This window comes from Eptatretus burgeri, chromosome 5, assembly GCF_056783735.1.
Source record: "Eptatretus burgeri isolate ZD-2024b chromosome 5, Ebu_testis_v1, whole genome shotgun sequence".
Classification (NCBI taxonomy): domain Eukaryota; kingdom Metazoa; phylum Chordata; class Myxini; order Myxiniformes; family Myxinidae; genus Eptatretus; species Eptatretus burgeri.
This window is the reverse complement of record NC_140965.1, coordinates 101,376,461-101,403,604: the sequence shown is the minus strand read 5'-3', so window position 1 is coordinate 101,403,604 and position 27,144 is coordinate 101,376,461. Positions and strand designations below refer to the sequence as shown.

Genomic DNA, 27,144 nt, shown 5'->3' with positions numbered 1-27,144 from the left:
ATGATTGCCCAGTGCTTTGCAAAATGGACTCATCACACTGAAGTGTGTCTCCAAGACAGAGACAAATTTCGCTTTGAGACTTTCATAAAAATCCTGGATTCCCAAGCAACACATTGTCAGCACCGAACAGAAGCCTATGTCAACGTACACAACGTGTTTGGCTTTCTGAACGAGTTTCAAGACACATCAGCACATGATGTTCAGGAAGAAGCTGTTGCCCTCGTGTCCACTTGTCCTTCAGATTTGGATGCATCTTTCCCAGCAGAAATGCTTCACTTTGCTGAGCTTGTTGTGGGTAAGGAGAACAAAACAGCTTTTGACCTCGTTCGCCTCATTTTAAATGCCCCCATGATTTCCACATTTCCAAATGTTGCCACGGCTTTGCATATTTACCTTTCCTTGATGTGCACCAACTGCTCCGGTGAACGGCCATTCTCTCATATGGGACTCATAAAGAATGAACTGAGAGCCACAATGGGCCAGGATCGTCTCAACTGCCTTGCCATCATGACTATGGAATATGACATTTTGAGAAAGTTGGATTTCTCTGATATTGTCGCAGACTTTGCAAGTGTGAAATGAAGAAGGAAAACATTATACAGTGGTGACAATTTTCATATTGCTTTCAGAGTGAATTTTCAAATTGCTTGCATTGCAATGCAGTACAAGTGCACATAGTAACATTGTAAACTGTTTTTAATATTTTTTATAAGTTTATGTTTTTCGAATACTTAGTACAAGAAATTAGTATCAAAGTTAATGGAAAAAGTTTTTTTTCCTTTTAATTTTTTATGAGGTTTTAAAACGTGTTGTAGCGAAATGTTCATCGATCTATACACAGTGATGCAGTTCAGCTCTTTTTTTCTTTATTTTTTATTTATTCCCTCAACGTTTCGAGATTGATGGTGGGGGGGGGGGTGGGATCCTCTCCTCCTCTAATGACCCAGGGGCTGTTAAACATAAATCTGGCTCTAATCATATACAGTCACTAAATTATTGAACCAGAATGTGGCGAAAGGATAGGTACATAGTGGAAAATAAAGTGAGGATATGAAATTCACAATCAATGGAAACAACGAAATAATTCACTCTTCCCTCGCTGGTATAAGCAGTACCATACAACCTCAGTTACAGGTCACAGGGAGATATGAGGTTTTCCGTCCTTCATGGTATGGATTCACACTTTACCAACCGGACTATCTATGCTGGGCAACACCTCAATCACACGTCCATAGGGACAGTTGTTCTTGTGCACATCCGCCTTCAGCAGAACGATATCTGACACAAAGGTTGCATTTCTTGACTTTCCATCATGGATGGGGTTGCAGGGTTGGGAGATATTCTTTGCACCATCATAACCAGAAGGTATTCACCAAATGCTGTACACGTTATCACCGATGTCTAAGGATGACCAAAATCGCCTTGTGGTGCACAAAGAGGCATTGTCTTCATGGTAAGTAGTGCCGTTGGTGTCAAGATTTCTGGCACATCTGGATCTGTAGACACCGGTACAAGTAGCGAGTTGACAATCGTGCATACCTCCATCAGGAAGGTAGTAAGGAGCTTGTGGGTGAGAAACTTTGTCACCAAGAGAATCGTGTCAAGGATTCTATGATACACTGATCATTTGTTCCAACACTCCACCCATATGCGATGCGTGGGGTGCTTTGAAATTCAATTTTGAGAAACGGGTGAAACGTCATGCTCCCAATGAACATTCATGCTTGGTAGTTTATACAGCTATGGAATGAAACTACAGATTGTTAACCAACTTGACAACAAGCATACTTGGTTTAACGGGTAGTTCAGAATCCAGGAGAAATCTTGGCCCAGACAGCAATAATGACTCCATCAAGTAATAGGTTTTTACAGAGTGAGTGGCCATGTCTGCTGGGTTAATGTCAGTTGCCTCGGAGTTCCATTGAGAAGGTGATGTACTCGAATTGATCCTTTGCTCTACATCAGCCGTGATGGCAATTGGGTTCCTGTCTGAAGCATACTAATACCCTGAGGAGACTATTGACGAGGTCTGGACGAGGTCTTTTCTTTTTGTATACCTTGTCGAGGCTCGTATGAGAGCTAAGGCTCGTTCTGCACCTTATTTAGTGAGACATCATGATAGGTAGCACTGCTGTTGAATACCACACATATTTTCAGGTTTGTGTGGATGGAATACAGCAAAATGATGAAGATACCGTCACGGTCGTTTTGCCTCTGTTCCTGGTTCAAGAAGCTCAGCATATCCTTTGGTAAAGAGTTTCACCATGAAGTCCACGTACTGCTGTTTAAGGGTTGGTTTGTTATCCAGAAGCTTGCAAAGGGACTTCAAGCAGTTGATAGTAAGGGGTTGATTGTCTGGAAGGTTTACATTGTCTCTGAAAGGTAACGGAGCCACCCAATTGCCATTTTCATTCCTGCTGACATCACTTTCGGTTCCGCCTCATCATGCATGCATTAATATTCATGCAACTCCCAATACCACAAAGGGGAAGGAAGATTCTGCAGCAGAAGGATTGAAAACAAAACAAAAAAAAACATAAGGAAGAAAGAAACCCATCTGGAGAGCCACAGCCACCTCGGCAAAACCAATGCAATACCCCTCTGTGGAGGTAACACTGCCCCCATCCTTTTTTTTTTGAGCTGTCTCAGCTCTGCCATATAATCTAACTTTAGACAAAGGCTGGTCACCTACTCTAATCCCTACTTCACCCTAGAACACAGAACACGTACCAATACAAAATTCAAAACAATGAGCCATCACATTATTACCGTTTGGCCCAATTCAAAAAGTAAACAACAACAAAAAAACTCTTGGGTCTTGATGGTCTACAGCAGCATTTCTCAACCGGGGGCCCGTGGCCCCCCAAGGGGGCCATCGGCCTTCGACCGGGGGGCCATGAGCGGACGACGAAAAACTGCGATTCAGAATGCAGAAGCTTGTAATGTACAATTAAGGTGACGAGTCTCCGGTCATAGTGTCAAAGTAAAAAGGGTAGATGAGTTTAACCACGATTTTAAAAGAGAAGGCGGAGCCCACAGAGCATTCATAGTAAACCAATGTTTACAAAAACGTTAGAATTTTGTTTTTTTCAATTTTTTTTTTCTCAGATGTCGAAGGTTCGAAAATGGAATGACAGTTATGTCAAGTTTGGATTCACGAATGTCAGTCGAGATGGCGTGGACTGCGCGCAATATCTGCACTGCTCGGTCGTGATGTCAAATGCGTCACTACGTCCTTCCAAACTTTCAAACCATTGCGACAAGATGCATCCCGGAAGGAAGGAAGGAAGATAATATTGACTCTCTGTCTGCGAAACGATCACGATATGACCGTGAAGGGACACTTCCCAAATTTGGATTCCGGGCAGAAGAAAAACCTGCTCTTCAATCCAGCTACAAAGTGGCATACCGAATTGTGAAGTGCAAGAAGCTGCACACGATTGCTGAGGACTTTATCAAGCCGTGTACAGAGAAAATGGTGGAATTTATGATCGGACCAGAGGCGAAAAAGAAGATCCAGCAAGTTTCGCTCTCTAATGACACGATCCGATGACGGATTGACGACATGGCCGCTGATGTGTGCCGTCAAGTTTGCTCCGAAATCAAACAAAGCACGCTCCAGGCTAGCCTTCAATTTGACGACTCTACTGACACCACCCTGGAGAGCCAGTGGATCGCCTTCGCTCGCTACGAGAAAAAGGGAAAGATGAAGGAAGAGTTCTTGTTCTGCAATACCCTACCAACCACGACAGTGGCAGATATCAAAGCTATTGTGGACTTTTTTTTTTTTTTGAAGTTAATGGACTCAGTTGGCAGAATTTCAAGCACATTTGTACTGATGGTGCCCCAGCGATGGTCGGCGTCAGAGGAGGGTTTGTCACGCTTGTGAAGAACGAATGGCCCCATGTGACGTCCTCCCACAGTTCGCTACACTGATACGCTCTTGTGTCAAAGACTCTTCCGCCTCGTTTGCTGGAAGTCATGGACATCGCGGTCAAAGTGATCAACTTCATTCGTGCGAAGGCCAAAAATCATCGGCTCTTCCAACTCCTCACCAACGAAATGGGAGCGGAACATGTTGGACTTCTGTTCCACACCAAAGTCCATTGGCTAGCGAGGGGGAAATGCCTCTCTCGGCTGTATGAACTTTGCTCTACATCACCCATGTAATTTGCAATACCCTACCAACCAGTACAGCAGCTCAGAGATTGAGCAGCACTACAGCATGGTTGAGGTGGAAATCTTCCTGCGAGACAACGAAAACAACCTCCATGTCCACTTCGACAATGAAGAGTTCGTCATGATGCTCGCCTACCTGGCCGATATATTCGGCCGACTCAACGAAATGAACCAGTCCTTGCAAGGCCGTGATGTGACAGTCAGTGACGTTCAAGACAAGCTTCCCGGACTGTCTGCTCGAATGGAAGTCTGGCAGGCACGAATCAAGGCCGAGTCCACTGCCTCGTTTCCTTTCTTGGACGAGCACCTGCAGACGCAGAGGATTGAGCTTCCCGTCAACATCAAAGATTGCATCACTAGACATCTCGACAATCTCTCCGCTGAGTTCAAATCATATTTCGACGATGCACTGTTGGATGTTCCGTGGCACAAAGACCCGTTTAACGCCAAAATTGAACCTACTGAAGACGAAGCAGAGGAGCTGGCAGAGTTGAAGGTTTCAAAAGCAATGAATCTGGTCTTCAGTAACAAAGAAGACCACTCCACCTTCTGGTTGTTTGTTCAGGATGTGTATCCACTACTCAGCAAGAAGGCATCCGTAATGCTCATTCAATTCACCACAACATATCTTTGCGAATCTGGATTTTCTGATCTTGAGACCATTAAAACGAAGTCCAGAAACCGTCTTAACATTGGGAACGATATTCGCCTTGCTGTGTCCAAGACGGAGCCGGACATAAGAGGCCTCGTCAGACAAGCCCAACAGCAAGTGTCTCATTGATTGTATTGCTTAGAAAAATGTTTACTTTGATTTATCTTTTAAGACTGAGTAAATAAATTTCATAAAACGAAATCTGCATCTTTTATTGAAGGGCAGGGGACCACAAATATTAAGCGACTCGGTAGGGGGGGCAATGGGCCATCAAAGGTTGAGAAACGCTGGTCTACAGGATTCAAGTGACAGCAAGCAAGGTCACCAGTTTCTCCCTCTCCCTCTCCCTCTCCCTCTCTCTCTTCCCCTTAACCCTAGGGTTCCGCAAGAGGTCGCTAGGGGTTCCACGAGAAACAGTAATAAATAGGCTAATGTATTTTTGAGTAGTTTTTGTTTGAGTGAATATTCGTAATTTTACTCTACACGTACGGCATATTGTTGGAAACTCCTTGGTTGTTATAATAGAGGCTTCAACCTCTTATATTATTTACAATTATAACAACCATAGGGAATGTATTTAACGATGTCTATATGGCCCCAGTGTGAAACCGCCCTCACTGGTTAGTGGACGTCCTGTACGTGGCGGATTCGTGTATCATTGAGTGACTGACTCAAGTACGGGACGCATGCACGGTGTCCCTCTATCTTCTCTGTGCTTCCTAGCGCGAAGTCTCTCTCTCTCTCTCTCTCTCTCTCTCTCTCTCAAGGTTAGTTCTTCTGTTTACCTTTATTGCTTCAGCTTTATTTGTTTATCAAGTTACATGAGGTGTGTTTTTTAATTGTCAAACAGACTCAGGGTTGACAAACACTTTTAAAAATGACGTTTTTTAATTGACCAAGCAGCACAACCCAATTACAAAGCAAGCAGATTGGCCCAATTCAATCAGATTTTTTTAGTGGTTTGAAACGTGTTTGAACAGTGAATCGCAGAAACTTGCGAGAAACGACCTCGGACGTCATCAATGTAAACAAAACAAGAGTAGGAGTAAAAATTAAACTTTAAGGTGAAGATGACAGTGATGCCTGGAGGGATCTTTCAGTTTCTATGGAATCTCGGGGGAGGGGATGGGAGGGAATGGGGAACAAGGACAACAGGTCCTCACTGATAAACTCATCCTCTCTCTGTCTCTGTCTCTGTCTCTGTCTCTGTCTCTGTCTCTGTCTCTGTCTCTGTCTCTGTCTCTGTCTCTGTCTCTCTCTCTCTCTCTCTCTCTCTCTCTCTCTCTCTCTCTCTCTCTCTCTCTCTCTCTCTCTCTGTCGCTGTCTCCCTCAAGTCAAGTCAAGTCAAGTCATAGTCACGAAGATAGCCTGGCCACCGAATATTGTGTTTCCCCCTTACACTTGGTCCTGCAAAATTGTTCCTATCTGTTCCACCCCCTGGGTCAGGCCCTTGTGGGGGACAGGTATTCAGTGTATGGGTTTTCACCCTCTTCACCAGTGTATTTTGGCCTAATTGGACCCACCTGGGGAGGAAGACCCCTTGTATTCCTTCAGCCTGTTTCGGTGTGGGATACATGATGCTACTTGCAGCCATTGCCGCACCCGATAGATGACGTCACTTTCTTGCTTTACCACGAGACATGGACCCTGCAACGATCGGCAAACTTATGACAGAGCCCTTTCTTCCGTCCCATGATATTTAGCCACACCAAGTCTCCGTCCTTAAACTGCTTCCCCCATGCTTGTGTGTCATGTATATATATATATATATATATATATATATATATATATATATATATATATATATATATATATATATATATATATATATATATATATATAGTTTTCATGCACTGTTCAGAGCGTTGCAACCGATCCCGAGAAAATCGGTGTGCCTGCTAAATATCCCGTTGAAGGCCTTCGACGTAAAGTGGCCAAGTTGGGACATGTCGATTGGTGGGTCCGTAGTAAATCAAATCCAGTGGTTTCCTCAGTTCTCGACCGTACATAAGGAGTGTGGGAGTGCAACCGGCTGCCTCGCTCACCGCCGTTCTACACGCTAGTAAAATCAGCGGTAACCCCTCATCCAGGTCCGTATGAGTATCGTTCATGTACATCGCCAACTGGATCCCGAGGGTTTGATTGAAACATTCCACCATGCCATCGGACTGCAGATGGTAAGGAGTATTCAAAGTCTTTTGTATACCCAGGAGATCGCACATTGCTTGGAAAACCTCAGACTCAAAGTTGCTTCCTTGGTCTGAATGTAGCTCAGAAGGGATACCATACCGGGTGAAAAAACCGGACACAAGGGCCTGTGCAACTGTACTCGCATCTGTACTTGCAAACGCATATGATTCAGGCCACTTTGTAAAGTAGGCCATAGAGACCAGGATGCACCGGTTCCCCCGGATGGTTTCCAGAAATGTTCCTGTTATATCCACAGTCACTCTCTCAAAGGGCGCGCCCACTTGATACAATTGCAATGGGGCAGATTCCTTCATTGAGGAACCTTTCTTAGCAAAACATTTATCACACTCATGACACCAGGCCTCCACGTCTCCTTTATAGTGGATCTAATAAAAGTGCTGTTGGATCTTCCTGAGCGTTTTGTTTATGCCAAAGTGGCCCATCACCTTTGGCCCATGGTAACACCCACGGATCTCAGATTTCTTCTGCTGTTCTGCTACCAACAGCCACACATACTTGTTGGTAGCGGCCACCACCCAATTCCACTAAAATACTCCATAACTCAAACTGAGACTGTCCCATTGCCCTCATTATACTTTCAAGTCAGGCATTAGGGCTGCTACCTCGTCCCAGTCTGGTCGCTTGTTCGCTTCCTTCCAAGTAATGATCATGCTCAGGTCAGAGTCTTCTCGCTGTGCCACACCAAAGTCTGTCAGCAGATCGTTATCTCTCTCCATGGGTTGCACACTTCCCCACATTATGCACACATGATCCTTCCGATCATCCTTCTCCTCCTCCTCCCTTATGATGCAATGATGACAACCTTGCTCGTTGCACGGCCTTCTTGACAGGGCATCGGCATTGGAATGGAGCCGACTTGGGCGATGCAAGATGTTGAAATCAAATGCCTGTAACTTCTTCTGCCAGCGGGCTACCTGACCCTCCGGCGACTTGAAGTTCATTAGCCACCTTAGAGATGCATATTCTGTGAGGAGCTCAAATTTTTTTCCAGAAGATACAGGCAGATGTGGTGAACAGCGGTCACTCGAGCCAGCAACTCTTTTCGTGTCACACAGTAAGTAGTTCCTTTCCTGCTGAGAAAAAGCCCTGCTGAAGTAGGCAATTGCTCTCTCCATGCCCAGTTGTTCTTTTGAAAGGACCGCACCCAAGCCAAAGTGACTCGCATCTGTATCTAGGATAAACTTTCCTCACTTTCAGGAAAAGCCAATGTGGAGCTACGAATCAATGCTTCCTTTCGGGCTCGAAATGCATCCTCGCAGTCATTGGCTCAGAAAATTCGCTCTTTTTCTTTTCCGTCAATCTGTGTAGGGGCTGCGCAATGTCCGCAAACTGTTTTATAGAACGGCAGTAGTATGAACATAACCCCAGGAAAGCCTCTAACTGCCACACATTTGTGGGAGTAGGGCAATCTTGCACTGCTGAAATTTTGTCTGGATTGGCAGACACACCTTATCGGCCTATAATGTGACCGAGGTAGGCGACCCTTGCTCAAAATAACTGGCACTTATTGGGATTCAACATCAACTCCGCCTTCCTAAGGTGTAGAAAAACTTGATCCAGTTGGGAGATGGCTGGGTCGAACGTCGGCGAATGAACTAAGATATCATCCACATGAACAAGGCAGAATTTTCATTGCCACCTCTCCAGGACTCTGTCCATAAGTCTTTCAAAGGTAACCGGCACATTGCACAGACCAAACGGCATCACCTTGAATTGCAATAGCCCTGTGTCCACTGAAAATGCAGTCTTTTCACGACTGGCTGGGTCTAGTTCGACTTGCCAGTAGCCACTCTTCAGGTCTAAGATCCTATACCACCTCGATCCAGCTAATACATCAAACGTTTTGTCGATTCGAGGGAGGGGGTATGAATCCTTCCTGGTCACATCGTTCAATTTCCAGTAATCCATGCAGAATCAAACAGTCCCATCCTTCTTCTGCACCACAACCACGGGCAATGTCCATGCTTCATCAGAGGGTTCAATTATGCGCGCTGCGTATATTCTGGCCATCTTCTCAGCCATTTTCCTTTTTCCAAATCGCAACCATCTCAGTGCTTGCTTAATCTGCTTTGCTGCCCCTGTCTCAATCTGATGAGTTACCATGCTAGTCCGGCACAGCTCCTTACCCGCTAACATGAATATGTCTCAGTTACGGGCAATTAACCAGTGCACCTGTTCTGCCTGATCCTCGTTCAGCCCCACAATACTGCGTTGTTCTCGCTCTGCGAGTTCTTCAGGCCACTCGCCATCGTCATGCACTGTTGATTCATCTATTTTGGACTCCCGCTTATGTTCTACCATCTTTATCTCTGATGTCCATGTAGCTAACTGGGCACCCGCTTTTATTATCCTTGGCCGATCAGTTGCATTCAGCACTTGCACTGGTACGCAAATTCTTTCAGACCCTGCTCGTGTTTGTGCTGCTGCAATTCCGTAAGACATGGGCTCTTCCAACAGCTCAACTAATCCTAGCGGGAATGATTCATGCTGCATGACCGCTCGCTGAGCGACATTCAGCATCTCTGAGTTTGGGGGTATAGTCACGGACACAGGTGCAATGACACTTGTATCCTTCAGATCCTTTTCTCTCTGCTTCTCAAACGGAAGTGCCTGTTCCAATCCTCAAACACATCCGGTCAAAATCCAATTTACACCCATTTAGTATCGGCTCTGTGGGGGGGGGAGGGGGGGTTCGTGTACATCTCTGTTGTACAGCAAAACTTTGTATTTTCCTGTTCTATATATTAAGACCCTCATAAAAAGTTTGGGTAACACTTGCAGATCAAGTGCATTTTCCCTGTACAGCCGAATATGTGATAATGCCTTGACGCCAATGGACCAAAATGGCAAAAGTCAAATTTCATGGAATAATTCACAAGGAGACGGCATTCGATTCAAATGTTACATTTATTTATCATATTTGAACATAGCTCACAATTTTTGCATGGTTCAACACAATAAACCTGGTTTTTAGATCCTCCTGGAAGATCTTTTTTTTTTTTTTTTTTTTTTTGAATAATGTTTGTGGGAATCGAACAGGGCATTAGCAGAGATGAATTATCGCACATATGATATCACTATGACGTCATATCAATTTTTATGACGTCATTCCTATTTTTGACTTTTTGTTTGTTTGTTTCACAGCCTACAGTTTTCATCAAAACTTCCTGAAACTTGGCATATATATGTAAAAATACCCTGTGCAGACAGTAACGATCTCCGATTTTGAAAATTCCTCCGAGAAAAAAAAAAGTTATGACGTCAAAATATCTCTGCTAATGGTAATCTCCTAAAAAAATTATCTCAAACTAGGCAAGCTTTTTGAATTCTGTTTGCGGGAATTGAACAGAGCATTAGCAGAGATGAATTACCGCACATATGATACATTACTATGACGTCATATCAATTTTTATGATGTCATTCCTATTTTTTGACATTTTTTGTTTCACAACCCAGAGTTTTCATCGGATCTTCGTGAAACTTGCCATGTATATGCAGAAAGCCCACACGCAAGCAGTAACCATCTCCGATTTTGGAAATTCTTTCTAGAAAAAAAGTTAACGTCATAATATCGCCGCTAATGGAAATTGCCTCTAACATTATCTCCGAAACTAGTTTGTTTCACAGCCTACCAGTTTTCATCGAAACTTCTTAAAACTTGGCATACATATGTAAAAATACTGTGCGCAGACAGTATCCATATCCGATTTTGAAAATTCCTCCTAGCAAAAAAGTTATGACATCAAAATATCTGCGCTAATGGAAATCGCCTAAAAAATTATCTCCGAAACTAGGCAAGCTTTTTGAATTCTCTTTGCGGGAATCGTACAGAGCATTAGCAGATATGAATTACCGCACATATGATGCATCACTATGATGTCATATCAATTTTTATGACGTCATTCCTATTTTTATCTTGCCAAAACAGTTTTTGCAAGATATGTTAGTCAGCTTGTATGTTTTTTTTTTCTATCTGTAATCACGTATAAAAAATTCTGCAGAGCACAGTTATCATTGGAAATTTTTGTAACTTTGCATATCAGAGGCCTATAGAGGTCCCTTTCAGTGCACAAAATTTTGAAGGTCAAGGTCAAAGGTCAAGGTCACTTTGTCGCAAATCAGGGAGTCAACGAAACCCTTATTTTTGAGTAATTTTGATCGGATCGTCTTCAAACTTCATGGGAATATAGTTCATGGTCTGACGCTCAGCTGATTAATTTTTGGTGGCGATTGGCCTTGACCTTCATGGTTAGCGCCTCAGGTCAAACATATTTGACCCCAGGGTCAAATTTTCAAGTTTTAGGAACCATATCATGTAGTTTTGAACACCTCGATGAGTGCTTTCTAGATATGTCAAGCTTGAGACATTATGACGTAATTTGGTGACGTTATGAGGCAAAAGCATATTTTTCATGGTTACTCTGTAGAACGATTCTCATCGGAATCTCTCGTCGGCAGATATTCTTCAAGGAGTCGCTCCTAGTGGATAGCAGCTCTGTTCACCTCAGTGTGACCTTAAATAAGTCACACGTGGTCACCTTTTGGCAAGATACGGGTCACCCTGCGGGTGACATTGGTTTATTTGACTTTTTGTTTCGTAACCCAGAGTTTTCATCGGATCTTCGTGAAACTTGCCATGTATATGCAGAAAGCCCACGCACAGGCAGTAACCATCTCCGATTTTGGAAATTCTTCTGAGAAAAAAAGTTGACATCATAATATCGCCGCTAATGGAAATCACCAAAACCATTATCTCCGAAATTAGGCAAGCTGTTTGAATTTTGTTTGCGGGAATCAAGCAGGGCGTTAGCACAGATAAGTTATCGCAAATCTGATACATCACAATGACGTTGTATTCGTTTTTATTACGTCGTCATTAAGAGGACGAGGATCTTAGCTCATTCGAGCTTGTTTACCCTCAGGAGTGCAGCACGAAAAGCTTCGGTCACTATTATGTCATGTTTGTTTGTATCCATATTAAAGTTCTGTAGTACCAAACATCTGTATATATATATATATATATATATATATATATATATATATATATATATATATATATATATATATTTATGGATTCCACCAATTCGAAGGCCCACGCACGACCCCTTACGGCCCAACCGCAGCCGCACGTCCGCCGAAAACCGGAATCCAGTTGTAGCTTCCGGACAACCCCGGAAACCTGCTATGGATGCCTTAACGCACCATAAATTGCCAATATTCTGTCCACGCGGAACAGGGTTAATCGCCGAATCTCAATATACCAGATTATCCACACAGACAGAAGTACCGATAATTTATACCTCGACGGAACTCGTACGGAAACGAGCCGCTTCGCACGCATATTCCGTGTGTGATGCCGAGCAGTTTTAATCGCCAAGTTCAGTCGGACCAAATGACCACTTTTATTGGCTTTAACAGCCTGCTAATTCCCGAACGCACCGTGGAAGTCAATTGGAGGAAATGGACGCAACGAGCAGTTTTACATTCAAACAATGGGGGCATTTATTAAACAGGCAATCAATGGGGGAAGGGGACATGACATGAGCAAAGCCTACAGCCGATGTCTATTAATTATGTACAGGCACGCACTTAACCATCAATTCTACTGATAAAGACAAGGCGCCACAGAACAGAATTTCATACAAAACCCAGAAAAGAAATGGGCCCGTGAGCCTTTATTCGAACTCAGAGCTTGGATGACCGAAGGCTCGCAAGAGGCCGGGCAGGTTACCTGGCCACACCTTGTGATGGCTTGAAGGTCTTCAGGTCGGTGACCCCTGGTGTCTCTGCTTGGCCCTCATGTCGCAACGTGCCAGTCGCTTGAGCGGCCGGGGGTTTGAGCAGCTGGGCGAGCGGCTTGAGTGGCTGCTTGGTTCGCCTCGGTGGTCCGGCTCTCGTCGCGGACTTTTTTCGGGCCTGGCCGGTGACGCTTTTGGAGGAGTGAATGGGTCCTTGGCTCTTTTAGAGTTGATGCTCTTTAATGACCCGTCCACTACCACAGCAACGCTGCTCGACCGCCATCAGGGTCGTTTGCCCGGACCACCAAGGTCCGCCGCTGCCGCTGGCTCTCCTTGCCCGGACTCCGACAACTCGCTGGACTCCACCGCAGCTGGCACTTTGGCTTCTTCTCCCGACTGGCACTGACTTCCGAAGCCGCAACTTGCACTGGTTCAAGACCACCAGACTTCGTCGAGTTCCGCCCTTTTATAGGGCTTGGCGAGCCACCCCTCAAACTCTCACCCAAGACCGGGGCTTCGCCCACTCTTCACCTCCGACCTCTCACCCTCTCACGCTTTGCTGGAAACCCCATGTTCTACGTCACTTGTTTGTCTCGGGGAAGCCCTCCTGTGATCCGAATATGCTAATCGGCTCGCGTTGTTTGTTCAGGAGATGATGGTTGGGATTGTTTGTTCGCGTTTGTATGAGATGATGGTTGCGATGTTTGTTCGCGTTGTAGGAGATGATGGTTGGCACAGAGATGGCATTGTTCGGCGAGGAGATCACGGTGTTGCGATGTTTTAAAATAAAATATATAGAAAATAATAATGACTACCTCAAAGATTCACAGCCCGGCACATGAACAAATCCCTTTACACATCGGTGGGGTTTTAACCTGAAACACATACTTATCAAAATAACTGATCTCCGGGGAACCTGTATGATGGCTTGTGAATTTCCACAACCACAACAACATGTATATATATATATATATATATATATATATATATATATATATATATATATATATATATATATGTATATATATATATATATATATATATATATATATATATATATATATATATATATATATATATATATATATATATATATATATATATATATATACACATATATATATATACATACATACATACATACATACATACATACATATATACATACATACATAAAGTATATCAAAGACCTGACATGTAGCAAGACCATTAAGCAATAGCGCTCTGCGATTGCACATGCGTGATGAGTAAGGAACAGCTGTAGAAAATGGGGTTGGGGGTGGCGACGGTTGAGGGAGAGAGAGAGAGACCGAATTGAAAGACATATTCCAGGTGTATAGACCAAGTCTGGTATTTGCTTAATGGTTAGGGTGGTGGGCTTGGGATCCTAGGATCCTGAGTTCAAATCCCACTTCGCTGTTGAATTAATACATTCTTCCTTCTGGGGTCGGCAAAATGAGTACCACCTTGCTGGAAACAGGTACTGCATCAGTGGCACAGCTGTGCTTCCAGAAATGATGTAACCAGCAGCCACAGGCTGCATACGAAACAAATGATGTAACCAGCAGCCACAGGCTACATACGAAACACAACAGTGTTAGACCAGGGTGTGAGTTTGTCAAGGTCTAAAGAGTTAAGAGACTGCTGTCGGTCTTTCTGAAGGATGACGGATTTATACCTGAAGCAAAAACTAAATGGGGAATGGAACACTGCAATAACATGCCAAATAGCTTCCTCATCTCCTTGTTTCAAGTCCCACGGAGACGAAGGACTCAAGATATGAATTCACATTCTGCTTACGAAAAGGAGATCTTGAAAAAAACATCTTCCAAGTTTTTGGCAATTAATGTTTACACTAATTAACGAACTTAAAGATAATAGGAAGATTAGACCTCCAAAACTCCAACCACCAAACTCCAACCCCCCTAACTTTCAAACCCCTCAACTCCAACCTCTCAGATGAGTAAAAGGGGTGTTTTGAGACAGCTTTTTGTAACAAAAGGAGGAGCATGTTTGTCTGCACGCCAATTTGCAAAACACGTTTAGCCACAGCACTTCCTGCAAGCCCGTTGGATACTACAACTCTGACACTCCATTAGTCGGTTTCTTTGTTGAAGCACTCACAATCTTGGGACGGTATGTGTATTTTTTATTTTGGTTGATATATCATGACCAGTCCATCCATGTCATGAACAGGTAGTGTTGTGGATGAAATATAACAATGAAATAGACAAAACTGTTGTACTTCTCGATTTGTTCGCTTGAGCGTTTAACTGTTTTTTTTCCCCACGATTAGGACAACCAGGATAGCCCAGAGTTGGGGTTTGCAACATGCTGCTCTTTAAGAGCTTATGTGTGTGACTCTTGACCCTGATCAATCAAATCCCATTTTTGGTTCATGAGCGCCAGCCAGAGTGACCACTATATTCGTTATGTCTGTCTGTCTGTCTGTCTGTCCAGAGCATAACCGTGGACTTTGATCCGATCTTGATGAAACTTTGTTATGTGTTCGATATTAATGTCTAGTTGTGTTTTCCTGGATGAGGGCATGCGAATTTTGACATGCCCATTGTGGGTGGGCCACACCCAAAAAATAGCCATTTTTAGGGGGTAGTCGGATTAAAAATCTATCTTCTCCGAGGGAATTGACTGAATGGAATGGGTTCTTCGGTATTTGAATAGCAAAATGAATTATCTAAAACTTGTCGTTCGATTTTTTTCATTTTCGTCACAAGGTCAAAAACTTAAGAAAATTGCGAATTTTGACATAAAAATCATACGACCGCCCAAACTTTGAGAGCGAGGATGACAATATTTTAAATTATAACTTGGTCAAAAATTATCACTTGTCTCATCCTTGACTTCTGAAACAATCTACATCGTCAAATACTGCTCGTGAACCATTGTCGTCTTCAGACTTGTTTTTCTTAATATGATAAATTTTCAGAAAAAAAAAATTTGTGAGTGTTGTGAAAGGAGAAAATAAAACTCGAATTTTGGCAATGATAAACAGGAAAACATCCAATTACTGGAAAATTCTGCAAGCTGTTCTTAAGGGGGGGGGGGAGGTTAAACAGGAAAACATCCAACTCCAACTCCAACACATTGCATGAGCACCACCACAAGGCAGACTATATTCCGCCCATCTTGCCGGCAAAAGCACGGCCTAAACTTATTGGCAGCCTCAACCTTTAGCTTCAGTTTAGAATTTGATCCCCCAACCTAAAAAGCCTGTGACGCCCAGATCCTCATTGGGCAGACAAGCGAGAATACCAATTAACCTTTTTTAAAATAAAAAATACAAATGAGATGTTGTTTTGAAAATTTTTCGATTTGCCATTTTGAAGTGCAAGTCTGGTGTTGGCTTAGTGGTTAGGGTGGTGGCTTGGGATTCTCGGGGTCCTGAGTTCGAGCCCCGCTGACCACTGAAGTAACATCAGGGGGGTTGACTCAGCCTGTCATCCTTCTGAGGGTTGGCGAAATGAGCACCAGTTTTCTGGTAATTATACCTGCAGGGTCAAAGGTGACAAAAGGGTTGGCGTCAGGAAGGGCATCCAGCCGAAAAACATTTCCACAAGAGAGGGTACCATGATTGGAGCATGTCAAAAGCTGATCCCTACTCAGGAAAAAGGCTTTAAAATGGTGTGATGATTATCTTGGAGCTCAAGTAAACAAAGTGAAACTGTACGTGCTCTGCATCATTGTTTTTAGATTTGTTAAAATGGTTAATTTTCGCACTATCATTTTGTTTTTGCACTCGTGCTGATTGGGAGGATTGGTGTGTGTGTGTGTGTGTGTGTGTGTGTGTGTGTGTGTGTGTGTGTGTGTGTGTGTTTGATACAGAGATAGCACACTTACTTTTAAGCTGTCCAGTCCAGGTTAGATTCCCAAACCGACTATAAATAAACTGTTCGATAGGTGCTTTGCAAGGAGGGTGTTGCATCACAGGTTGCGCCGACCCTCAGAACGATGTTTAGGTGTTATCCTGTCTGCTGGCATTATTTGTTTATTTGGTGTCTTTCTTGAAAAGTTGGCAAACGAAGATAAAGCTTTGGTGCTGGATCATCTGAGAGTGTTGAAGTAAATGGCACAGCAGATAAACATGATGGGATGCCCAATGAGAGAGATAGAGATGTGGAGAAATGGACTCTGTCAGAAGTAATGTGTAAAGTGTGAGGAAATAAAATGTGCAAAAAGTTGCTGAACATCAGTAAACATTATTGTATAACAAATCAATGTATACGTCTGTTCTGTTAAAGGTCATACACAAAATACGTGACTTTTTTTAACACACCATCCCCCCTCCCCTCCCCTCCCCCCCATGATGCTTCGCATGCCACCCCCTCCCCCCCAAAAAAAACGTGTCACTCCAACAGAATACCTCTCCTCCCTTTTCCAAAATACCCTAGTCCAGAATTAAATAGCCTTCCCCCTCACGATGACACAAAACAGCTAACGACGACAATGGCACGCGGTGGAGCATATATTGTTTCGGATTTGGAAGCCTCTTGCACACAGACAGTCAGCAGTCCCAAAGTTTAGTTATTTCGTTAAGTATATGTGTATAGTTAGAATCCATCCCGTGTCTAACGGGAATTTCATGTGTGTGCTGCGAGTTATTTTGTAGTTATTTTTTTTCTATATATTCCCCAACAACAACATCCTGCTTCGTTCCGCCACCCAAACAAACCTTCGCGCACCGACTCCATTATCCACGTGTTTTTGGCTGAAGGCATGGGCGGAGCCTCCATGACCTCAGATCGAGGCTCCGCTCCGAAGAAGGGCAGGGAGCGTTTCCTCCAGCCAATGGACGAAGAGCGAGCAAAGCCGAGGCGCTCCAGCCATTGGGAAGCCAGAAGGCCAGAAACAACTACAGAGCCTCTTTGGGGTGCAGGCCACCGACGCCCCCCGTCCAATGGGAGGCAGAGTTACCTCAGGACGGATCCCTCCGACCTCGCAGGAGGGGTTGAAGAATTGTCGGTGCGATCCGTCTGGGTCGTCTCGTCTAGTCTGCTGGCCATCTTCCGTCTTGGTGCTGGCTGGCGTCTGGGTCGTCTCCTCTGGTCTGCTGGCCATCTTCTGTCTTGGTGCTGGCTGGTGTCTGCCGCTTCGTTTTGGTTCCTTGGCGCTTGGTGCAAGGTTGTCCTTGTGTGTTTGAGTCCGTGGTCCGTGTCCGTGGTGGTTGGAGCGTCCGATCTTCCCAAGCCCTTCCACAAGAATCCCGGGCTCCACAAGGGCAGGTCGGCAAGCCGTGCGAACACCGCCAGGTACCAGCAGAACTCTGACCTCCAGCCTGTCTATCCCCTTGGCTGCGAGGGTCGAAATAAAGACAATCCGGGTCCATTTTCTTTTGGTGTGTGTGTGTGTGCGTGTGTGTGTGTGTGTGTGTCTGTGGTGGCGCCATCCTATAAGTAGAAATTGGATGTGTTGATTGCTCATTGTACATTTTCCTGCATATTTGTGATTAAGTCTGCTCTGTGTCTCCCTCGCTATTATAAATAAACCCCTGTTAAATGTACCAGCTCGTTGCCTGTCATTTCTGTGATTGACCCAGCACGGTGCAGGCTTGAGAAATAGTGAGGCCATTTGGACCGGTGCGGCTTTGGTAACTCCTGCTCGGTTACGCCGGATCCGAGTCAGTAACAGCGACTCGGTTCAGACAAAGCCGGCCGAGTGTGTGGCTTCCCTAGTAGTTAGATGGCGTGAGTACTTTGGTAAATTGGAATAGACAAGTGGGGACTCCTACCTCACGCCTTCGAAATATTGGCGACCACGATCCTTTAAGCAACCCGTCGACTCCGGAGTTATCTGGGGTGACGACCTATCAATTCCGGTGTTCGGTGGGAGACGGCCCGACTGCTCCATCTAGCGGCCGTCCTCGCCACCGAACCCGGCACCGCAACAATTTTTGTCAGGAGCGGGTTCGAACCCCTCCGCCTCCAGAGAAATTCACGGGACATGGATCAGGGGTGCACGGAGCAAACCCCCCCCCCGTTCCCTCCAAATTAAGAGCGTAAATTATTCTCAAGACGAGCCATGGCGGGCCAAGACAGGCTGGAGCAGGTGGGTTCAAACCTAAGTTTAAGGGAATCCATGGTCCAAGACGACACCCCCATGCAGGAAGACATTTCCCTGCAGCCAAACTCAGATGTTGTAATGGGTGTGGGAGGGGCGGCGTATGAGCGCCCCCTGCACCAAATTCCCCCGTCCCTGTCGGGTCCGCGCCCGATGGAGACGAATCGGCTTCGTCAGGGCCACTTGCCATGAGCCAGCTGTTGGAAATTTTGATGCAAAAGATGGATGCGAATGCGCAAAGAGTGGATGCAAACATGCAAGAAATGAAGGACAAAGTGGATGCGAGTGCGGAAAACTTAAAAAAGGAAATGAAAACGAATGCGCAGATAACGCAACTAATGGATGTGAATATGAAGGAAATGGAAAACCGAATGAAAAGTGATATGAAAGAAATGAGGGGTGAAATCCAGAGCATGGGGTTGAACCTGCAGGCGGGTCTGGAGGAACTGAAAGGCAAAATGGTGGATTGGAAAATGGTGCCTGAACGTGGGGAAACGACCGAGTCAGGGGGGAGTGCAACAGTTGTTCGGACCGCGGTGGAAACGGGTGAGGTCGAGGTAAAAAAACGCGGGAATTAAAAGGGATGATGGAATTAACAGAGACACAAGGGGAGACGCAGGATTTTGAAATAATGACAGAAACGCAGAAATCAAAAGAGGGGGACAAATTGCACGAAACTGAAATTAAAGAGGGGCACACACACACATGGAATTAGAGGGGGACATTGAGGGTGAGCGGGTGGAATGTGTTGAGACCCAATACGGGGGTCAGGATAACCTCCCTCAGGAACAGGGGGAGACGGTATGCTCCCTCGAAGTGGACTGCGACCAGGTGAGTCATGTCAGACCATGCGAGGTCGAGCTGGTGCATGATATCGAAGGGTACATGCCGAGTTTGGGAGGGGCAGAGGCCTCGGGATCCCTTGAACAAACCCAAACCCCCAGCGTGATTGCCCCAGAGTGTGTGTTGGAGTGTGCGAGTGGTGTGAGTGTCAAGGCATGCACGAGTGCATGTGGGGAAATGGCACACGGACCGATCCAGACGGGAATGGCAAGCCTGGTAGGCCGCACGAAGTTGTTTTGGAGACCACGCCGGCTCCACGGGACGCTGCGTGCGAGGTCCGTTCTGTGTTTTATGAACGGCCAAAGTGCGCACGTTTGCGCGATCGGAAGCCGGCACTGAAATGTCTCATGCATGGTACGAAACCGGCACATGCACGGTTAAAAAGAAGGTTGTGTGAATTCGGAAAGCACGGGTCCCCATGCGAGCGCATGAGGGGCATCACGTGCTGCATGCCGTGTGTTCTGTTCACGGAAAGCGCGGAGCGAGTCCCCGGGATGACACGCTCGGGCGGGCCTGCTCGGCAAGCCATGCAGGTTCCGTGTGCGAGTGACGTCACCGGGGATCTCCCATCTCGAACTGCAGGTGAGCAGCACGCATCGGCCCGCATGGCGGATGGCTCAAAGGCGAGTGCTTGTTGCGATTAACGGGGCGACGTTACTGCCCCATGTATTGGCCATTTGTTGTAAACTGCCACCCTGCTGATGCAAAGATGGCCGGGCCTTGCTCCGAGCTGTATACGATACCCCGGCCAGGATGTGGCAAGCATCCTCGCCCGGGCAAAGGAGCACTCGTTAGTGGGAAGAGTTTAGCGTAGATAGAACGGCCTCATGGGGCAGGAACAGTTCCTCATTGGGCCTGTGGAACAAGTTAGAGGGAATGTTAGGTTAGATTTAGAAATGGATTTTGGGAGACATGGACGGACATGGAACATGTCGTGGGGACGCAGCTTAGCAATAGAGTTTAAAGGAACGTGCATTTGAATCAGGGATGATGAGGGGCACGAGCTAGTGAGGGGGACGTAGTTGTTAGATTAGAGTGTGTTGTAAGAAAAAAAATCGAGAAAGGAACATGATGAGTGAATGTGGGACAGCGCGCCCAAGAGTGAGTAGAGTGAATGTGGAATGCATGGTGCGAATGAATGATTGGGGGAATGAATGAAAGACACTCCTGGTCCATTTTCTTTTGGTGTGGTTGTGCTGTCCTATAAGTAGAAATTGTGTAAGTGTTGATTGCTCATTGTACATTTTCCTGCATATTCGTGATTAAGTCTGCTCTGTGTTCCCACCCGATTATAAATAAACTCCTGTTAAATGTACCAGCTCGTTGCCTGTCGTTTCTATCATTGACCCAGCACGGTGCGGGCTTGAGAAATAGTGAGGCCGCTTGTGCCGTAAATTGTCATTTGGACCGGCGCAGCTTTGGTAACTCCCGCTCCGTTACACCTGATCCGAGTCGGTAATAGCGACTCGGTTCGGACAAAGCCGGCCGAGGGTGTTGCTTCCCCGGTAGTTAGATGGCGTGAGTACTTAGGTAAATTGGAATGGACAAGTGGACCCTACCTCACGCCATCGAAATATTGGCGACCACGATCCTTTAAGCAACCCGTCGACTCGAGTTATCCGGGGTGACGACCTATCAATTCCGGTGTTTGGTGGGAGACGGCCCGACTGCTCCATCTAGTGGTTGTCCTCGCCACCGAACCCGGCACCACAATAATATCTCCACCAGGCTGAACAGTTCATGTTTTGTATCCACTGATTGGCCGGATCTGCATCTGGATCTTCCAAAATCGAATCGGCTTCTTCTTGTCACACATCCAACCTGTCTACCAAGTTTTGTCCAAATCTCTCCATATAACGTTTTGGGTACATGCCGATGTCTGAACATTTATGTACATTTATGATGTACATTTATGTCTGAACTCTACTCTGGTACTGAGAGTGCTGTGAAGTGTGGTGGTACCATCTCTGACTTATTTCCAGTTGTTACTGGAGTTCGTCAGGGGTGTGTACTGGTCCCCACACTTTTCAGCACTTGTATGGACTGGATTTTAGGGAGGATGTCGGAGAGATCAAGCTGCGGTGCATCATTTGGGAATGTCAAGATCTCGGACCATGATTTTGCAGATGATGCAATCATCTTTGCGGCGACTTTAGATTTCCTTTTGGGGGCCCTCGAGGTGCTGAATGAGGAGTCGGAGCTGCTGGTATTACGGGTTTCTTGGGTCAAAACTAAGATCCAGGCTTTCGCTGACATCTTGGATGCTGCTGTCCTGTGTGTGTCTGTTTGTGGTGAGGATGTTGAGGTCGTGGAGAGATTCACTTACCTTGGCAGTGATGTTCAAGATTCTGCTGGCTGTGAGTCAGAGGTCAATAGACATCTGGGTCAGGCCTTGGGAGTCATGGATTCACTGGATCATGGGGTGTGGCGCTGCCGGTACCTGTGCGGGAGGACGAAAGTCCGAGTCTTCAGGGCCTTGGTACTTCCAGTCTTGCTCTATGGATGCGAGACTTGGACTCCGACCAAGGATCTGAGATGGAGACTTAATTCCTTTGGAACCAGCTCTCTTCAGAGAATCCTTGGCTAGCGCTGGTCGGATTTTGTGTCCAACGAGCGCTTGCTGAGAGAGACTCGGATGAGATTTGTTAGCTGCATAGTCCGTGAGCGTCAGTTGCGGCTGTATGGACATGTGGCTCGTTTTCCTGACGCTGATCCTGCTCACCAGATTCTCTCAGCGAAGGAGTCTCATGAGTGGAGGAAGCCAGTGGGCTGACCACGTGCCTCGTGGTTGCAGCAGGTTGACCATCATCTCAAGGAGATGGGGATGGGCCTGGCATCTGCCTGGGGGATGGCCAGACGGAGGCCCCTGGAGTACCGGCGGAAAGTGGACGCAGCGACGCGCTATTCTGGCACATGCTCCCATACCTGACCTGACCTGAACGTTTTGAAATGTCATACTCGCATCCAAACAAATAAACATATGGGTGAAAACAAGACAATTATGAAAGGTTTATAATATATTGTTACGAATCTACCGCCCGCCCAGCGTGCGAACAGCCACTTTAGCCAATTGGGGCCGTCTCGCCCACCGGACGGACAATTCAGTCGCGACTTTTTGGAACAACGCCGAAAACCAGTCACGGGTGTGCTCCAAGCGCACACCACGGCCTAGTCAATATTCTACCTGCGCGAGACAGGGTCAATCGCCGAATTAATCGATATACCTAAGTATTCGCGCTGGGCAGCCTACCGAGAGACCGTACCTCAGCGAGGTCTGCTTGGACGCGAACCGCTTAAATGGTTCGTTCCGTTCTGGGATAACCGAGCGGTGTATTATCGCGAGACCTCACTGGACCCAATTCTTTTATCGGCTATTAAAAAGCCCGCTAAATTCCGAGAGCAATACGGAGGTTCAATGGGGAAAGAGGACACAACGAACGGGTTAACATTTAAACACGCACATTTATTATTTACACACGTACACAGTAATGCAATGGAAAAGGTGAAACACGCATGCAGTTATTCAATGGATGCGGGTAGGGACAAGACACGAACAACGCAAAGCACTACAACCGTCTATTATTATTATTATTATTATTATTATTATTATTATTATTATTATTATTATTCTTTACAAGCACTTACACAGTTCTACTTGCGGGACATGGTGACACAACATTCACACAAAGAAACAGGGAAAAGACCACCCTCATAGACAAGGGGGTCAGACTGGACCCATAGGCCTTTATTGCGTGGGACTTGGCAGACCGAAGGAGTCCCACGAGACCGTTGCAGGTTACCTCCACCCTCATGGTTCCTCGACTGCAGGCTCAGCCACGCTCTCTGCCTCGCGCGTCCTCCGCTCCCCTGAACTTCACCCCGCCTGTTTCCTTCCGGCTCCAGACTTCTCCGACCGCCTCCAGACTCCACCGATGACTACGACTTCGAACTGGCTCTCCGTTTGGCCTTTTATAGGTTTGGCGAGATGAGTTCTGACCGCTCTCTGACCTCTGACCTCCACAGGCCCCGCCCCTTTTTAATCCTGTGATCCGATTTCTGAGGCGAAGCTTTTACAGAGCGGACGTGCGTGAAATCACCGTCTCTTGCGCTATCTGACCTCTGACCTCCACAGGCCCCGCCCCTTTTTCTCCTTTTAATCTGATTTCCGAGGTGAAGCTTTTACAGAGCGGACGTGCGTGAAATCACCGTCGCTTGCGCTCGCAACGAAACCCCCCGCGTCGGTTTGCAGCGACCCTGTTGGCTGGGGACTCGCCGTGGCTGGTGCAAAGATGGCGTCTCCTCAGGGATGAAGATGAGGTGATGTTATTTGGGTGGGGGAGATGCGGTTTAGGAGATGGTGGGGAGATGTCGTCGTTATGAAGGTGGTGGGGGGACGGTGGTTGGTGGTTGATGTGGTTGGTGGGTGGTGTGGACAAGGTGGTTGGTGGGTGGCGTGGTGAAGGTGGTTGGTCGTTGGCATTGTGGTTGGTCCAAAATAACGATAGTAAAGAAAAATGGCTAACTCAAAGATCACAGTCTGGGTGACACGAATAAATCCCATTAAACAACGGTGGGGAAATCCAACTGAACACGGACTTATCGGAATAACTGAACGAAGGACCTATATGGTGTTCTGCGAATTTCCACAGCCGTAACACTCCCCCCCTCCCCTTTTTACAGACTCGGCCCGAGTCGTCAAATTTTCATGTGCCATCATGTGTAAGTTTCACCTAGTACATTTTATCTTCGGATCCCTGAGTGCGACATTTAGTGTATTCGTGTCCCAAAAATAAATAACCAACGGGCTGAGTAAGTAACTAAACAAACCCACTCATACAGACGACTTAAATAAATTGCCGGCGCTACGACACACATGCAGGGGGAAGCAACTCATTTACAATTTTACCCTTAACTTAAATCTTAACCTTATACATTTACACTAAACCATGGCCCAGGACTGATGGACTCTGCGGGAAAAGAAAAGCTGGGAGCCAGGCTACTCACACGCAGTCTCTGGCTCGTGAAACAAATGCAGGTGACAGGGAATGTGGCCGGCTGCACCAATGCAATCCTCGGCCTCCCCCTTGAAATGAGCGCAGTGAACACAACTGTGCACGGGTGCACAAATGCAGTCTCCGTGTGCGGCTGCCTGCAAGGCAGTCCCTGCTGAACACTGAATGGGCACTGACGTAAACAAACAAAATGGTGCACAGGCTGCTCAATGCAGTCCCGTGGTGTAGATGGATGGATGGATGGCAAACACGGTCCACAGGCCGCCAATGCAGTCCCTTGATGCGGCTGCCTAAGGGCAGTCCCTGCAGCACGCGCGATGATCCTGGCGCACATGGTAATGAATGGGGCTCATGCAACGAAGGGCTAGCAGGCATTGGGTCAAGGCAAAGGCAGGCAGACAAGGCATGGCAAGGCAAAACAAGACCGTTGTAGCAAAACGGGATGGTGGTGAAGCTGACAGGCACAGGCCTTGTAGCAAAACAACCGGCAGATGAACTGGCCGGCACAGGCCTTGTAGTAAAAACAGCCGGCAGGTGAAGCTGGCCGGTATCTTGTCATGCACTGGAGGTTCGTGGAGGGAGTGCGGTGGTGCTGGCCACTAGGAAGGCAGACTCGGACCTACCCTTCTGTTTCCCTCCCAACCTATCGCCTTTGCCTGTCTCTGTTCATACCCATCCCCTTAGTTTGCAAAAATCCAAATTTAGCCCCAACTTATTTATTTGTTTTATTTTATTTTTATTTTCCCTATTATAAATCGTCTCCCTAACCCCCTTTATAGTCTCTGTCCGGCTAACCTATTTTCATCCTAGCCGACTCCCAACCCCCACGTTCCCTTCCTGGAGGGGAATAAGGGAGAGTCCTGTGTCCTGTGTCGAGGCCCAATGAAGCCTCAGAATGGCCTCCTCAGATCTCAGCGATCTTACTTCACCACGGTGAGTTCAGCGGCCCACAACGAGAGCGAAGGGATGGATGGTGCGGAGGGGTACATTTCTCTATCTACCCTAACATTTATTAACCTTAAACTACCCTGGGGCTTTCCAAAAGCGCCTCTCGCTTAAACTGCTGGTTCTACAAACCAAGTTTCCCGTCGCCTGTGTTGGTGTCTTCACAATTTTTGGTCCTTGCCCTCCAATTTTCCCTCGTGCCCTTGCACGGTTTCGTGGCTGGGACGTGTGGCTCCCTTGGCAGGAACTACCCTCTGCCGATTCTCCAACGATGGCACCCCCCCCCGGGCCCTGCAACTGCCTCCGAGCCTACGAGCTCCCTAAACACTTGGGAGTGCCCTCCATGGCTACTCCCCTGTCATGCTCACGTGGCAGGCTGGTGCCCGGGCCCCTTCCCTGGGTGCCCATGCCCAATGCATTGCCCACGTTGCCAATGGCGCCCTGGGCCCCGCATCATGCGGGCCCACCCGTGCCCACTACGCTATCCTGGCCCCCACTGGGCCCTTGGCCTACCACGGCCGACTAGCCCGGTGCCCGGGGTACCCACGAAGCGATACTCACCATTCGTAGCCATGCTCCCAGCCCGTCAACAGGGCTCCTGCACCCCTCCAAATGGGTTTCGAGCCTACACTCCCACCAACAGCAAAACGACCTCCATTTTGTCAATTTAACTAACCCACTAACTCATATGAGACTGACACCGGGGTCCCTTGGGTGGGAATCACTCCTCCCCCCAATCACTCATCGCACCATGCATTCCACATTCACTCCATACACATAGGCTCGCTGGCCTCACTCACTCACCAAGTTTCCATTTTACTCTTCTCACACATCGCTGATCACTGCCATTCCTCTCACTAAATCCCATAACTACCTCGTGCTCCCTCATCATCCCTTACACTATAGCACATTCCATTTAACACTACGTAGCTAAGCTACATCCCCACTACACATTCAAAGTCGGTCCATGTCTTCAAAAAATATTTTTCCATTTCCCATCCTAAATCTGAACTAAAATCCCTCTGACTAACTAACTAATCCATTCCACGGGCTCCATGAGGACTTATCACTGCCCCATGGAGCCAGTCTAACTAACACTAACCCTTCCCCCTAACTAGTGGTGTCCTGTGCCTGGGCCAGGGGGGTATTCCATCCCTTGCCCGGGAATCCTGTTCACCCGAAGCGAGGCTTTTTTTTTATATGCGTGCAACAGCGCGGCAACTCGCAACCTGCGCACTTTTCGCGTGACGTCATGGCAGCTGCTCGCGCTTCACGCACCTCGTCCCTCCTCGGACGGCACCATCTGGCAGGGATTTCCCTCCTGCCGGATTCCACTCATACGTGCAGCCACGACGTCACCCTGCGCATCCAAAGCAAGCCTCGCGTTTTGAGGGGTTCCCCACGCGAACACATGTGCTCTGCTTGTCGGAGCTTTACAAATACGCTCGCGTGGAGAACCTATCCGGTCCAAATCCATATCCAGCCTACC

At 46.8% G+C, this 27,144-nt stretch overlaps 1 protein-coding gene across 4 annotated transcripts in view; it reads left to right on the top strand.

The window, feature by feature from the left end:
- The window catches only part of LOC147027062 (uncharacterized), a 514,850-nt gene that overhangs the window by 14,215 nt on the left and 473,491 nt on the right, over positions 1–27,144 (top strand). The window contains exon 1 of one of the 4 annotated variants that reach the window (XM_085883216.1): positions 14,793–14,916. The exons of the other annotated variants lie outside the window; for them this stretch is intronic. The gene's annotated coding sequence lies outside the window, so the exon portion shown is untranslated. Of the gene's footprint in view, positions 1–14,792; positions 14,917–27,144 lie in introns of those variants that run through there. 4 annotated transcript variants of the gene reach the window in all.